This window comes from Equus asinus, chromosome 3, assembly GCF_041296235.1.
Source record: "Equus asinus isolate D_3611 breed Donkey chromosome 3, EquAss-T2T_v2, whole genome shotgun sequence".
NCBI classification, from domain to species: Eukaryota; Metazoa; Chordata; class Mammalia; order Perissodactyla; family Equidae; genus Equus; species Equus asinus.
The window spans coordinates 90249177-90263629 of record NC_091792.1 but is presented as its reverse complement, the minus strand read 5'-3'; the positions used below and the strand labels follow the sequence as shown (position 1 = coordinate 90263629).

At 37.3% G+C, this 14453-nt stretch overlaps 1 long non-coding RNA gene across 1 annotated transcript in view; it reads right to left on the bottom strand.

Annotated features, from left to right (window-relative positions):
• Nucleotides 1–13971, bottom strand: part of LOC139044982 (uncharacterized) — a 31478-nt gene extending 17507 nt beyond the window's left edge. Inside the window, exons 1-2 of the long non-coding RNA XR_011502471.1 lie at nt 13568–13971; nt 5524–5712 (exon numbers count right to left, since the gene is read on the bottom strand). This is a non-coding gene — a long non-coding RNA (uncharacterized lncRNA). The remainder of the gene's footprint in view (nt 1–5523; nt 5713–13567) is intronic.
• Nucleotides 13972–14453: the final 482 nt, after the last annotated feature.

The window sequence follows — 14453 nt, the reverse complement described above, 5'->3', positions numbered from 1 at the left end:
ACGCTTGTTTTCATTCCTAAAACTGTGCTTCCAGTTCAAGACCTCATTAATTCTTGTCTTACTTGCTACAATAACCTCCCGACTGGTCTCTTCGCCTTTAATCTCTCCTGACTTGAGCCCATCATTCTGCTTGATTAATCTCCCGTTAGTACCATTCTGCTCTTGCCACCACGTCTCTCAAAAGCTTCAATAACTCTCAACTCTCCATTTCAACAAAAAAAAAATTTAATTCTTTAGATCAATTATTTGTAGTATTTTGAGTTCCTGCACCAAGAAATCTGTTATGGACCCTCTCCTAATAAAACTGCAATTATATTTACATTCATAACAAAGTTCTATAAAATGTCCAGCTAATTCACAGATACTCTGAAATACCTAGAATACGGACCCCTGTCTTCCATTTCCTCAATAAACATTAGTGGGTTTTTACTGTTCTAAGTGCTGAGGATAAGGTAGTAAACAAAACACATAAAAATTCCCATCTTTATTTGGCTTATTTTAATGTGGAGAGGTAGATAATAAAGAAAATAAGTAAAATATATAGTTTGTGAGACAGTGATGGGTGCTAAGAAGAAAAGAGAAATCAGAGAAGTGGCATATGAAGTGCTGAAGGGTAGTTGAGAAATTAAATAGGTGAACCAGGGAAACCCTCATTCAGAAAATGGTTTTTGAGCAAACACCTGAAGGTGAGTGAGCTAGCCAAATGATAATAGTATATGACAGTAGGAATAGTATTCAGGCATTGGTATTAGCAAGTGCAAAGGCCCTGAGGTAAGCACGTTTGGCAACTTTGAAGAACAAAAAGAAGACCATCAGAGGTTAGCAGAGAGAGTGAGGAGGCAAGTAGCTACAAATGAAGTCAGAGTAACATGCAACCAGATGTGTAGGGCCTTGTAAGTTATAGGAAGTACTGTGGTGTTTATTCTGAGTGAGATACCAGTCTTCAAGGTATATTCAAATCTCTCAACAGTCTGGTTCTAACCAATTTTTTGTCTTAACTGTGACTACTCTCCAAACCATATAACATAATTTTATTTAATCCTCAGAACATAAAATTTAACCACTTGCATATATATACATACATACACACACATATACATATATATGCATATATACATATATTTTTAAAGTGAATATATAGATATGTGTACAAAAATATTTTTCCTGACATTCATAATTAGTAATTAGCTCATGCAAACTAAAATTCCAAAATTGACGTAGTACCAAAGTGATACTTTGTCTTTATGGCTTATAAATCACACACAAGCTTAAGAAAAAAATATTTGTCACACTGTTACAAAGGCAGAAAATAATCATATCAGATAACTCATGTTATAGTAACTACTGAAAAAAAGATGTTTCTTATTCAAAACTTTATTTTTAGCAATTAATCCAACCAAATAGTTAGAAGGTCATTAAATAAAGATTCCAGACTTCTTCAGGTATTTATTGATCATCTACTATGTTCCAGGTATCTCCCTAAGAACTAGAGATGCAACGAAATGTCAATCAGATTTTGCTGCAGGATAAACTACTCAAGAACTTAGTGACCTAAAAGAACACGTCTTTATTTTATTTATTTATTTACTTTTTGAGGAAGATTAGCGCTGAGCTAACATCTGCTGCCAATCCTCCACTTTTTGCCGAGCAAGACTGGCCCTGAGCTAACATCAGTGCCTTTGTTCCTCTACTTTATATGTGGGATGCCTGCTTTATATGTGGGATGGCCTGACAAGCAGTGCGGAGGTCCGCACCTGGGATCCCCGGGCCACCGAAGCGGATCGTGCAACCTTAACCACTGTGCCACTGGGCCGGCCCCAGCCTTTATTTTTTTCTCATGATGCAGTGGATCCACTAGAAAGTTTTGGTCTGAATCAGCTTAGGTGATCTCCGTAGTCAGGTCATTCTCAGCTGGTGCTGTTTGGGACAACGTCGTGAAGATGTCTGGGCCCGGCAGTGTGCTTGGCTTTGGGGGCTGCAGCTGAGATGGCTCACCTCATCTCTATGTGGTCACTCATCCTCCAGGAGGCCAGCCTGGCCTTCCTTACACAGGGCAGTCAGTGATCCCAACAGCAGCAAAGAGGGCAGATCCCACAGCACAAGTGTTTTTCAAGCCTCTGCTTACATCGTCTCTGCTTTGGATTGACCAAAGCAAGTCATATGATCAAGCTCAGAGCCAGTTGGGAGGGGTCTACATAAGAGTGTGCATATAGGAAAGCAGGGACAAACTGGGAACATCACTGCAATAGTCTACCATAAATGGTGTGCACTGTTGAAAGTGACAATTATAGCAGACTCTCTCACTTAGAGTAGTATCAACAAGACCTTTAATATTGCAACATAGACAAGTGGCATTTTGAAAAAAAAGCCAAAAGGCAAATTAAACCTTATAAAACATCTTTTTTTTTTTTTTAAGAAAGTTATTCTTCAGAGAAATATGCTACTAGGAAAAGCTTCCATTTGTTGACTCCCAGGTGTTTGACATACATTTTCTAATTTGATATTTACAGAAAACCTGCCAGGTGGCTATCATTTCTCCTTTCATATGGAATATAGCTTGAGGGTCACAAGGGTTAAGTTACTTGTTGAAGCTATCCCAAGCTGTGGCATTTTATGGCAGCCCTAGCAAGCTAATACACACTTGAAACGAAAAATTTTGTCAAAGTTTATCCATCCTCCGCTTGTGATTTACAGCGACCCAATCTTCACTTGCCATACCATGGTCCAGTCTTCTGCCTCTCATAATCTCCGCTAAAGGAGACTTCTAGAGAACCCAGTGTTCCACCAGTGAGGAATACAAGACCAGTGAGGTTGAATGGTTTTCCTGAGATTCTCCAGCCGGCCAGATTTCTGTGTGCATTACCCTGGCCTGTGAATAGCCCGAGCTCGCAAGCCTAGAGGACACCCTTTGGCGGAGGGCATCCACAGCTCCTAATGCTTTATAAATACGTTCTTTACAAGCAATTTATGAGGAACGAAACGAGTTTAAATGCACTTATAATCCTTTTATATTTTTAATATTCTCAGTATGAGGTAACTCAAAGGTGGGATTCCATTCTCTTTGTGAATCCAGCGATAATCCCCCCCCCCCCATTGCGTTTTCTAGCAATGGTTTTCGTTTGAAATAATTTAAATCTGGTATTTTAAACTTCTCTTACAATTGGATATATTTTTATAGCCAGCATTCAAATTTGTTCAAAATGAATTGAAAATTATTTGTCATAATTACAGTATTTTTCTTGTTTTATATTTTTATCTGAAAATAACAGATTGTTTATGAATTATTTTCAGCCCTAAAATGAAATGTGGCTCTTTTTGAGCTACATTTCACACACAACTTATTATGAATAAACCAAAGTTTTTATTGACATTATATGTAAGCAGAAATCGTTATTTGTTTTGGAACCAAAAGTTTAAAAAAAAAATCATTCCTTCTATTTTAATATACTGCTATTGAGTAACAAAGCATCTAAATACAACCTGCATTGCTCCATTTACACTTAGAATTATAGGTTTTACCTGTATTGCTAATTGTTAGCACATTAATAATAGCTTCTATGTGAAAGAAAATAATCACTTTTTCTCAGCCCTCTGAGAGGATTTGGAATGTCTTTGGGCTGAACCACACTGCGTAGTATTAACTTATATCTGATTATCTGTTTATAAATGTATTGGTTCTCATTACTAGCCTTTAGAATAGTCCCTGATCAGTGTGTAAACTGACATCCAGATCACTCTTCAGGGTCACTTAAAACAAAAATTAATTTTTACACTCAGCTCTTATCTTACTGAAAATGTAGTCCTCACTGTTTAAAATATACTTTATTTTCATTGCTGTCTTTCTGAGGATATCATTGAAAGTCAAAGGATTTCTAATCTGTCTCATCTTTATGTTTAATACTGACATTACTTTAAAATACACTCACTTATACGGAAGATTAATTTCATTAGCCAGTGGAGATGTGTTACTGCTATACTTGTTACAGATTAATATCTTTTTAGAGCAACAATTTATATTCATTTAACTTAACTATTATGAGTTCCTAGGTTGCACATTGATCTTGAGAGAAGAATATTTTATCCAGCTTTTATCTTTGGAATATATTTACTCTTTTCCATTTAGAGAAAGCTTTGAGTGTGGCCAAATCCCTCTGATACAGAGAGGAAATCATAAATTCATGGTTTGCCAACTAGAAAAGAATGAAGTGTTTGCTAGGGAAGGGAGCATTGTGAGCTATCCATGTGAGAAAGAAGAAAATGAGTGGATTGGCTCAAGTTAAGCAGCCAGAAGCAGAAAGTGAAGACATTTATGAGTTTTAGGCTTTCGTAACATCTTTTTTGTCTCTGGTAAGAGCAGCCAAATTCATTTCAGGGAATTGGCACAACTGTATTGTTTTACGAGTTTTATGGTCTTTGTAAGACTTTAAATCAAGCCAAACATGGGTCCTTAACTCAAATAGGTGTGTCAGACTCTCTTTGTTGAATATCTCCAGCCATGAAACGTTGAGAGGAAAGACTCAAGAACACACAGGAAAAAGTCATCTGTAATCTAGATGCTGTGAGCACAAGTAAACAGCAGCAGTGGTGCCATATACTAAACGTTTGTGTGCTCCCAAAATTCATATATTGAATCTAATCCACCGTGTGACAATATGAGGAAGTGGGACCTTTGGGATGGGATTAGGTCATGAAGATGGAGACTTTATAAATGGGATTAGCATCCTTATAAAAGAGACCTCAGAGAATCCCTTGTCCCTTCTGCCATGTGAAGATACAGGGAGACGACGGCCACATATGAACCTGGAAGTGGGCCCTCACGAGACTGAATCTACCAGCACCCTGATTTTGGATTTCCCAGCCTCCAGAACTATGAGAAATGTTTGTTGTTTAAGCTGCCTGGTCTATGGTATTTTTGTTTTAGTAGCCTGAACAGACTAAGACGGATGGGTTAATTATAATTTTATAATTTGTTACATAAGTGGTTAGAGTATTATGGATGAGAGTGTACTACATATGAGTTTCATTTTATTTCTTCTCAAAGGACTGTAGATTTTCTTGAATTGCCAGCACACAGAGCCTCGAATTAAGAGCTGAAAGTTTGGGGGCACCTCTGTCACTGTGCCTCTAGTGTTAGTCTTATGGTCCTGAACCCATCCTTTCATCCACAGCTCTCTTCATTTGAGTAGAGAAATGCTCAGCTGTTAGGGGACAGAGTGGTGGATGTGTGGACAAAGACAGAGCTAGACTAGAGGGAGCATGGGATCAAGCTGCTGTCTGAAAACTGTCAAGGAAATATGGCACGGAACAATGCAGGAGAAAATGGGGTGTTTCAGGAACAATTGGTGCTGCTGATCAAAATCTACAGAAGTTCAACTCTGACGTTCCCCAATACCTTGGGTCTTTATCTACTAAGAAGAAGGATATTATAAAAATAGATCTGCCTGAATACACAAGGCCATGGTTTTTTCTATATCATATGGCTGCTTGGTAAAATTAATTTAACCTTTAAAAATTAAAAATTACCTCTGAAGGGGCCGGCCCCGTGGCCGAGTGGTGAAGTTCGCGCGCTCCGCTGCAGGCGGCCCAGTGTTTCGTCGGTTCGAATCCTGGGTGAGGACATGGCACTGCTCATCAAGCCATGCTGAGGCAGCGTCCCACATGCCACAACTAGAAGGACCCACAACTAAGAATATACAACTATGTACCGGGGGGCTTTGGGGAGAAAAAGGGGAAAAAAAAGAAAATCTTTAAAAAATAAAATAAAATAAAATAAAAATTACCTCTGACTATAGAAGCATATCTTACTTGAACATTATAATTTGCTTTTTTAGAAATATGAAAGTCACTAACAATGAGTATTATGATAACTGACTACTCTGTAACACTGAACATCATAATAAGCCAAAATAACCTAGACAATGAAAAAAAATGGGACTAAAACTCAGAATCCTTAATCTTAATAAAGCATGGAACCACCAATAATATTCTGGATGTGAGTGCTCAGCTGTGGTTCCCCAGAGCACTTGTTGGATATTTGAAATGAGATTAAAAGCGGTCACATTGTCTTCACATTGCAAACCGGTAAAGGCCTTGTACTGCTGACCATTAGCAAAATTTTCACCTGCAGTAAAGTTCATGTGCTTCTGCTTTCTGCAAGTATAATACTACAGAGCATGCCTTCCCATACAAATCGCTCCTAAAGTAACAATTGTCCCAAGAGGAAGCCCTACTCTATTCTAGAAACTTCAGCCATATACATATTAAGTGGAAGACTTACAACTGCGTTTTTGTTTTTCTCTCCCACATTGTAGCCATTACTTCCCTTTACCTCAATGTTATTTAGAGTTTGCTACAGTGTAAGGCTCACTGCAAATGGTACACATCACCTGCAAGTGCAATCTGATCATGCCTCCGTTATTACATGCACCCTCTGCTGTTAACAGATTTTACACATTGTTTCAAATTTGACTTTCAGCCTTTCCAACATCTTCACAGAGTATATGAATACCAATAGCTCTATCTGGAATTTTCTTTTTTATGCTTTCGCCATCTAATACTTAGCTGTCGTCCCTGAGTTCCTGTTCCCTTTACATGTTATACAGCTCGACCGTATTTGTTATATTAATCACAACACAGATGCCCTTAGCATGGTCCTTTTCCTCACCCAACTCTGTCATATCCCTTGCCTTATTTCCTCATCTCAAGACACTTCTACATCTTGCAGCACTACCCTTCTATCTGGCAAATGGTCCTTTATGATTTTCTTTTTGTGCTGAGGAAGATTCACCCTGAGCTAACATCCATTGTCAATCCTCCTCTTTTTTTTTTTTTTTTTTTTGCTTGAGGAAGATTAGCCCTGAGCTAACACCTGTGCCAATCTTCCTCTATATTTTTGTATATGGGACACCTCCACAGCGTGGCATGAGTGGAGTAGGTCCACACTCAGGATCTGAACCCATGAACCCACACTGCCAAAGCAGAGCATGTGGAACTTTAACCACTCTTGCACGGGGCCAGGCCCTATGACTTTTTACTTATCAAGAATGGCATGCTTCTTGGTTCTGGAGATTTTGTTTATTAATCTTTGTTTATTGTTTATTACATGTGTATTTTCCACAGATATCAAAATCATTTTGTATCTCTTCAACATTACATTTTGGCAGATGTTTTTTTGAGGAAATGGAAACATGAAACCTGATGGATTGGTTGTCTGTTAAACATGCTGGGCCCGTAAGAAATAAACCCACTGATGAATTTCAGCATTACTATGTGCTACAATCTGATTCATTGACTATTATGTGGCTATATAGTAAACTCAATATTTCTGTAAAATAGACTCCATTACTCTCAGAAAATTTCATCCAATGGTCAAAATTTACCTACAGCTATAACTAACAAAGATGAATATCCAACACCATTAAGAAAATATGCATGTGAAGTGAAAATGAAAAGAAAATTTAATTAAAACGTGAGAAATGGATTGTCAAATAATTTCCATTGATTATCCAGACTGCTAAATGCCAGATAGTAAGTTGCTGTGGCAATTTTTTTCTCTTAAAAGAGGGTAGAGAGAATGGTTTGAGATGAATGAAGTTCCCTGCTCTTCAGCCCTATCATTCCAGCCACAGTAATGGAGGAGAGCCCATTACTCTATGAAGGGCAATGTGAATAATTTAGACCTGGGTTTCACTTCTCTGCCATTTGATACCTTTGACAAATAAAAATGGCATGTAATAGGATATATTGGAGTATATGAGGAAGCCATTTTGTGTAAACCTAATTCAGCCTGACCTTGTCTTTCCAAAAGGGCCTGACTGAGGCCGTTGAGCATACATTGTATATCTGCTTTAGAGATTCCCTATGGCAAGAGCAAAGGCCCTTGAGATAAAGGTGAAACTTCTCTCCCCGTCCCAACGTTGGCATCTCCTTAAGGATTAAGCATCTTTCTTTAGGCTGGGAACCAATTGCAGGGCTCATCTGTGACCGCCCAGCCCCAGGCAACACACCTGCCACCCCGCGGCGTTCACTGAGACAGCAGACCTATCTGCCGTTTCCATCAATCGCTGTGCTGACAGAGCAGCCTCGTGACTACTGTAAAAGGGACATTTCAATCATATGTGAAACATACTCTTTGAGGGTATATAACCACCCTGTATACCCCCACTTCTTTGGAGTGCTCTTTTCCTCTGTGCAAAGACTTTCCCGGGTTATAATCCTCAGATTTAAGCTCAGAATAAACTCACCCAAATTTTCATTTATAGATTGGTTATGGATTATTTTCGTCAACACCTTTAACTTTAATCACATCATTTAAATTTCCCATCTCTACTTCTTCATATTCAAAATGAAAAAATTGAGGGCCAAGCCCATGGCTGAGTGGTTAAATTCTCAGACTCTGCTTCAGCAGCCCAGGGTTCACTGGTTTGGATCCTGGGCGTGGACCTAGCACCGCTCATCAGGCCATGCTGAGGCGGCGTCCCACATAGAAGAACTTGAATGACCTCCAACTAGATATACGACTATGTACTGAGGGCTTTGGGGAGAAGAAAAAAGACAAAAAACAACTGCAGTTCTTTAAAAAAATAAATAAAATGAAAATCTTGGAGTATTTGATATTCTAGTTATAAAATTCTGTGATGACATGACTTTGCTACATTTTTCCTTTTCTATTTCTTCTCCCTTACTCCTAATACTCTAAAAATCCCCAGTTTCTTTCCAACTCATGAATTAGTTTTGTGACTATTCTTCAAATTTATAAAGTTATATAATTTTAAGTTAAAAATAATGTGTCACTGCGTGTGCCCCTCATATTTAGGGGACACCCACCTTGAGCAGGTGTGCCATCTAACAGTTCTAGGTACCCTTGCTGCAAGCTCCTTTGCTGCAGACACCTTTGCCCCAAACATTTTCACTGCAAATATATTTGCCACACAAATAATTGGCCGTAAGGCAATTTTTCTGTAAAAGATAAAACCACAAAAATAAAAGAAGGACATTAATTTAAAAGAACATAATGAAATATGGAAAAATGAATAACAAAATTAAGACTTGCAAAATACAAAATATTTAAATACCTTTAAAATGTATGTGCATAGATTCACGGTAATATTGCACAAAGAACTTACTTTATTTTATTTCATTTTATTTTTGTGGATTGTACCTAACTAAGTTCTTGTCTTCCTTCTATGGGAAGTGTGAGTTCAACTCACGACCTCAAAGGAGAGGCCTTTGGCCCTCTTTTTCTTCTCCAATGTAGTGTATTTGAAAATTAGAAACCAACTCTTGGGGCAAATCATTGTCATTTGTCAGCTCCATAAAGCCATCAATAAAATATCAATAACCGGAAGAAATGCTAACTATTTTAAGATCACCATTACCACCACTTCTACTTCTACTGTACAGACCATTATGAGGGCTAGCTAAGATTTATATCATATAAAAATGGAACTCGGGCTGGCCTGGTGGCATAGTGGTTAAGTTAATGTGCTCTGCTTCGGTGGCCCAGGATTTGCCCAGGATGGGGGCGCAGATCTATGCACTGATCATCAAGCCACGCTGTGGTAACATCTCACACATGAAATAGAGGAAGACTGGCACAGATGTTAGCTCAGTGACAATCTTCCTCAAGAACAAAGAAGAAGATTGGCAACAGATGTTGGCTCAGGGCCAACTTTCCTCACCCCACCCCTCCCCCCCTACCCTGGCAAAAAAAGGAACTAACTGTGAGAACTTCCTCAATGGAGAAATTAAACTGGACTGACAAAAACAACAATAACACACTGTCAGCCAGTTATTTTTTTGTCTTTTATGGAAAAAAAATTGTCAACTAGTTTTTTTTTTTATCTCTTAAAGCAAAATTGCTTTATGGCCAATTAGTTGTACAGCATAATGTTTGTAATGAAAATTCCTGTGGCAAAGATGTTTACGGCAAAAACACTGGACATGCCAGCTGTTACTGCAAAGTTCACGAAAAATTAATAATAGGGAATGATCACCTGACGAATTTATTTTATATATTTAGAAAGTGAAGGTCAGATTGATTAAATAACTGATCAAAGTTCTTAACTAATTGGTAGAAGCATAAGGAATAGATTCCCTGACTATATATATTTCTTACATTTTTTGCTATCCATTTTCTCTCCTTTCTGAATTCCCTTCAATCCATCAATACTGTTCGGTTTGGAGCTTTATTTTGTGTTTTAAAGTTTCCATGCATGGTTGTGTACCCTAGTTGTTACTTTAATTCTCTGCGTGAGCCGCCTGGTTCCACAACCAGGAAACAAACCCAGGCTGCAGCAGGAAGAGCACCAATCGCAAGCACTAGACCACCAGGGATGGCTCAGGTTTGGGTTTTTTAAGAAAATTTTTATACTCTACCCTCAGATTAATGACTCATGGTCAACTTGCTATGAACTGTTACCCTAAGCCATTTTTCTGCCAGATGTTTGGGCTATTTTTAAGTATTTTCCCTCCCTGATGTACAGCTCGACACTTGTCTTTATTGAACTGCATTGTCTGATTATTTCTTCAGTCAACTTTGCTTTCTTCCAGTCTCTTTGACCTTATTTAATCTTTCTGGGCCTAAGTTTCCTCATTTGCAATATAAGGGACGTTGGATAAATTAACCCCTGACGCACTTTTTGAGTCCCAAACACCATTTTCAAAGTTGGGACTAAATCAATCTTCATCTCCTCAATGCCACTTTGAGATTTAAGGAAGATGTTCTGTATTTTATCACGCAGACACTTGATGAGAAGATGCACCGACACCAGGCCCCAAGTCAACTCTTCCAGGACACCATTTGTTCAGTTCTTCTGAGTTGACACTAATGTATTGATCATCCCTATTACCCATTTATTTTCTCTGCAAGTGTTTTCAGTTTGGGGATCATTTATTGATGTTTTACAAAATTTCTGGGGTAGATTAATTTTATTTTGTGTATCTTTATTTTTTGAAATTTTGCTTTTTCAAATTGTTGAGGGTATACAAATTCATTATTATTTTTGTGTGTGTAAGGAAGACTGCCCCTGAGCTAACATCTGTTGGCAATCTTCCTCTTTTTGCTTGAGTAAAATTGTTGCTGAGCTTATATCTATACCAATCTTCCTCTATTTTGTATGTGGGATGCCACCACAACATGGCTTGATGAGTGGTGTGTAGGTCCACGCCCAGGATGCAAACCCACGAACCCTGGGCTGCCAAAGCTGAGCGTGCAAACTGTAACCACTACACCACCGGGCTGGCCCCTACAAATTCATTTTATATATTACTTTCTAAATCTTCAAAAAGATGGAAATGTTAGATTGGTTCAATTCAGTTAAGAATATCAATATTCTGTTAATTCTAGGAATACCAAATTTATTTAGTATTTAAGATTGAGAGAAAAATGGACTATAATTATTGTCAGAGGTTTACAAAACTCAAATTAATCTCATAAAGTAATTTAGCTTTATTTTGTCTCCTAGAACCTTAATGGAATTAACCAAACTAGATGTTTATCATTATTTTTCAGCAAATTAATATAAAAATTTGAAGAGCAAAATGTAACTTGTTATTTTCCAATAACTTTATTTAGCCTTGCTATAAACCACAATACCAAACTTGCCTGCAGTCCTTTTAAGACAGTTACTTAATTAATTCAAATCTGTTTTGGTCCTTCTGTAAAAATGTCTTTGAATATAATGTGCTGTTCTGCTTCCAGGATTTTGTTTCTATTGTCTCTAGAAAGAGACTATGATCTTAACTTTGCCAGCAGAGGGCACAGACACATATCCTTCTTTGTGTTTTCTAATCCACCAGAAGGAAATTAAAAGAAAAGCCACATTTGAGGTTCTATAACATACAACATTGTTTGAACCGAGTCTGATCGAAAAAGAAAACAATATCACCACCATTTTAAGATTTTCTCTTAAAAGTCTAATGCCTGAATGAACACCAAAAGATGCTCAGATACTGTGTCACTGAACCAGAGCATCGCTTTAATATTTTTGCTCTGCAAAATTCGGCTGGAAATTTTACCACTCATTTTGCTCTAATTACATTGTAGACTGGCGTTTCTGTTTTTGGTATTTCACTCTGGATGCAGAATTAGTAAATAAGCGGTCAAATAATATTTATTTACATGTTTATTTGTGTGTAGAATTAGCAAAAATTTGAACAACTCGCAATCTGTGTTTCAGCCTAAAGTTAATATAAACACACACGCAGAATATTGAATTTAATTGGACTGTCATTTAACTGTTTCTGAGAGAACATTTTTCAAGAAAATAAACTGGAGTAGAGCAATAAAAATTAGTCTGTTGACCATTTTGGTTAATGGCTTATGAACAGACGTGAACATTTTAATCTTCTGGCCACTTCCAATGAACTAATAGAATGGTAGTATTTTTTTACACTGTCAGCTAAATGAACACAGAGGAGCATCTGTAATTTCCACATTATGCATATGCATCATGTAATTATATAATTGCAGATATGTTGTGTCTGTGAACATCAAAAGGTTACGCTTTTAAAAAGGAAAAGTAATGTTGAAAAGCAGAAGTCATAGGCTCATATGTTGATATCTATCTCCAGCAACATAAATTTTCAGTATTGTGTATAAGTCACTGTATGGCCTGACTTGCACCAAAACCAACCCAAAGAACTCACAAATGAAAGTTCAAACGCTACATCAGCTTTTAAAAACTCTAATGACTTAGATCAAGATGACCGATAATCTCTACAGCTTATTGCAAATTTTAGCATTCGTGGAACAAGAGCCATTGTGAATTTTATCATTGATCTGTATGAAGCAGGACACTTTGGGCTTAAAAAAAAAATAAGTTATTTGAAACAAATACAAAAAATAGTAATAATAGTCTAAGTAAAGAGTTCAGTTCAAGGCTTAGATTCTGCGGTTGTTAAAATATTCTAGCAAAAGATAATTAAAGGTGATTACAGTAGGAGGAAAGACAAGATTCCAGACAAAAGAAGGAAAAGCACTCTGGGAATATGAGACTATTTCCATTGACAAGGAGTGCTTTTTCCAAATAAAGTCTCTTCCAATTGGTAGCCCCAATAAACCCCAACAACTCCTTCCATAAGGAGTTTTTTTTTTTCCAAATAAAGTGTTTTCCAATAAAGCCCAATCCCAATTGTAACCTCAATCATAAGACCATAGGATCACTATTAATGATACCAAACATTTTGTCAGGTCCAAAAATCTTAAGTAATTAAACTTTTTGACAGTTTTTAAATTTACATATTTACACATAGCTTTTGTTAACATCCATGTATATAATTATAAGCAACCATTATTTACTGATTTGTAAAAAGACCTAGTGCTCTGCAGCCCGTAATATTATAATGCTTTGTCTGTCTCTCTCTCTCTCTTTGATAAAATAGAGACTCTACGCAATCTTAAAACGTTAAATCTGTCTGACATCCAGGAACTGGAACGCTGTTTAGAAAAGAGAGAGAGATTGTAAGAATGCAGAATAATCAGGAAGGTTGAGTACCTCACAAAGAAACAGACTGCACACACTTTGAGCACATATGTCACACACTGTTTTCCACTTAGCTGACAAACCTCAGGCTCAGAACAATGCTTCTCTGGTACCGCAGCTTGCCTTTTCTCTCAATGTCCTCCACTCCTTCTTCCTCCTTTCTCCATTTGCTAAACTGAATTATAGCATCACGGTTTGCTGAACTTACAGCTAATACCTTAGGTATATTTCATTTTACTTAAAAACCTGCCCAGGATCATTGAAAATTAATAGGATAATCCTATGGCATGCGCTGAGCAGCAAGGTCTAAAGGAGAGGATTTAGGATCAGGATTTGGCATCCTAATTACGGAACTCGACAAACCAAGCACCCTTCTTCAATCATCTCCTAAAACAAAAGAACAAAACAACAACAAAACCTGCTTCATATTTCTATGGCCTAGGTTAAATTGGACATATTTCATTATTATTGTTTAAAATTTATCCTACTCTGGCTTATCCAGCCATTTTCATTTGTCCAGTAACTGACTTCTCCTTTAATAATAAGGAAGTAGAAAGAAACTTGTGGTTCCTTAAGGTATAATCTTACTGGGGTTTTCCATTATCTGATTCATCCTGAAATAAAGAAAGAGAACTAGAAGACAGGCATTGATTCTGTAACAATTACATGAATGCATTTATCATTTTAACCATAAAATTTATCTTTTTCATTATTTTTTGTTCATGTTTTCTTTTTGACCACTCAGGTTGTGTGAACCAACACCCTGAAGTGGATAAATCAAGTCAATTAATACTTTCACCAGACAGAGCTGAAAAAAGAATACTTTCTTCAGTTACCTGGTAGCTTTCCTGTTGTTCATACTATTTAGAGGTATTTCTCATCTTTGAAGGAAGAGGGTAGCACGGACAAACATTTTTTCTGTCCTGTCTCGAATCTGCCTTGGTGCAAACTAAGCCTGTTATACTGAAG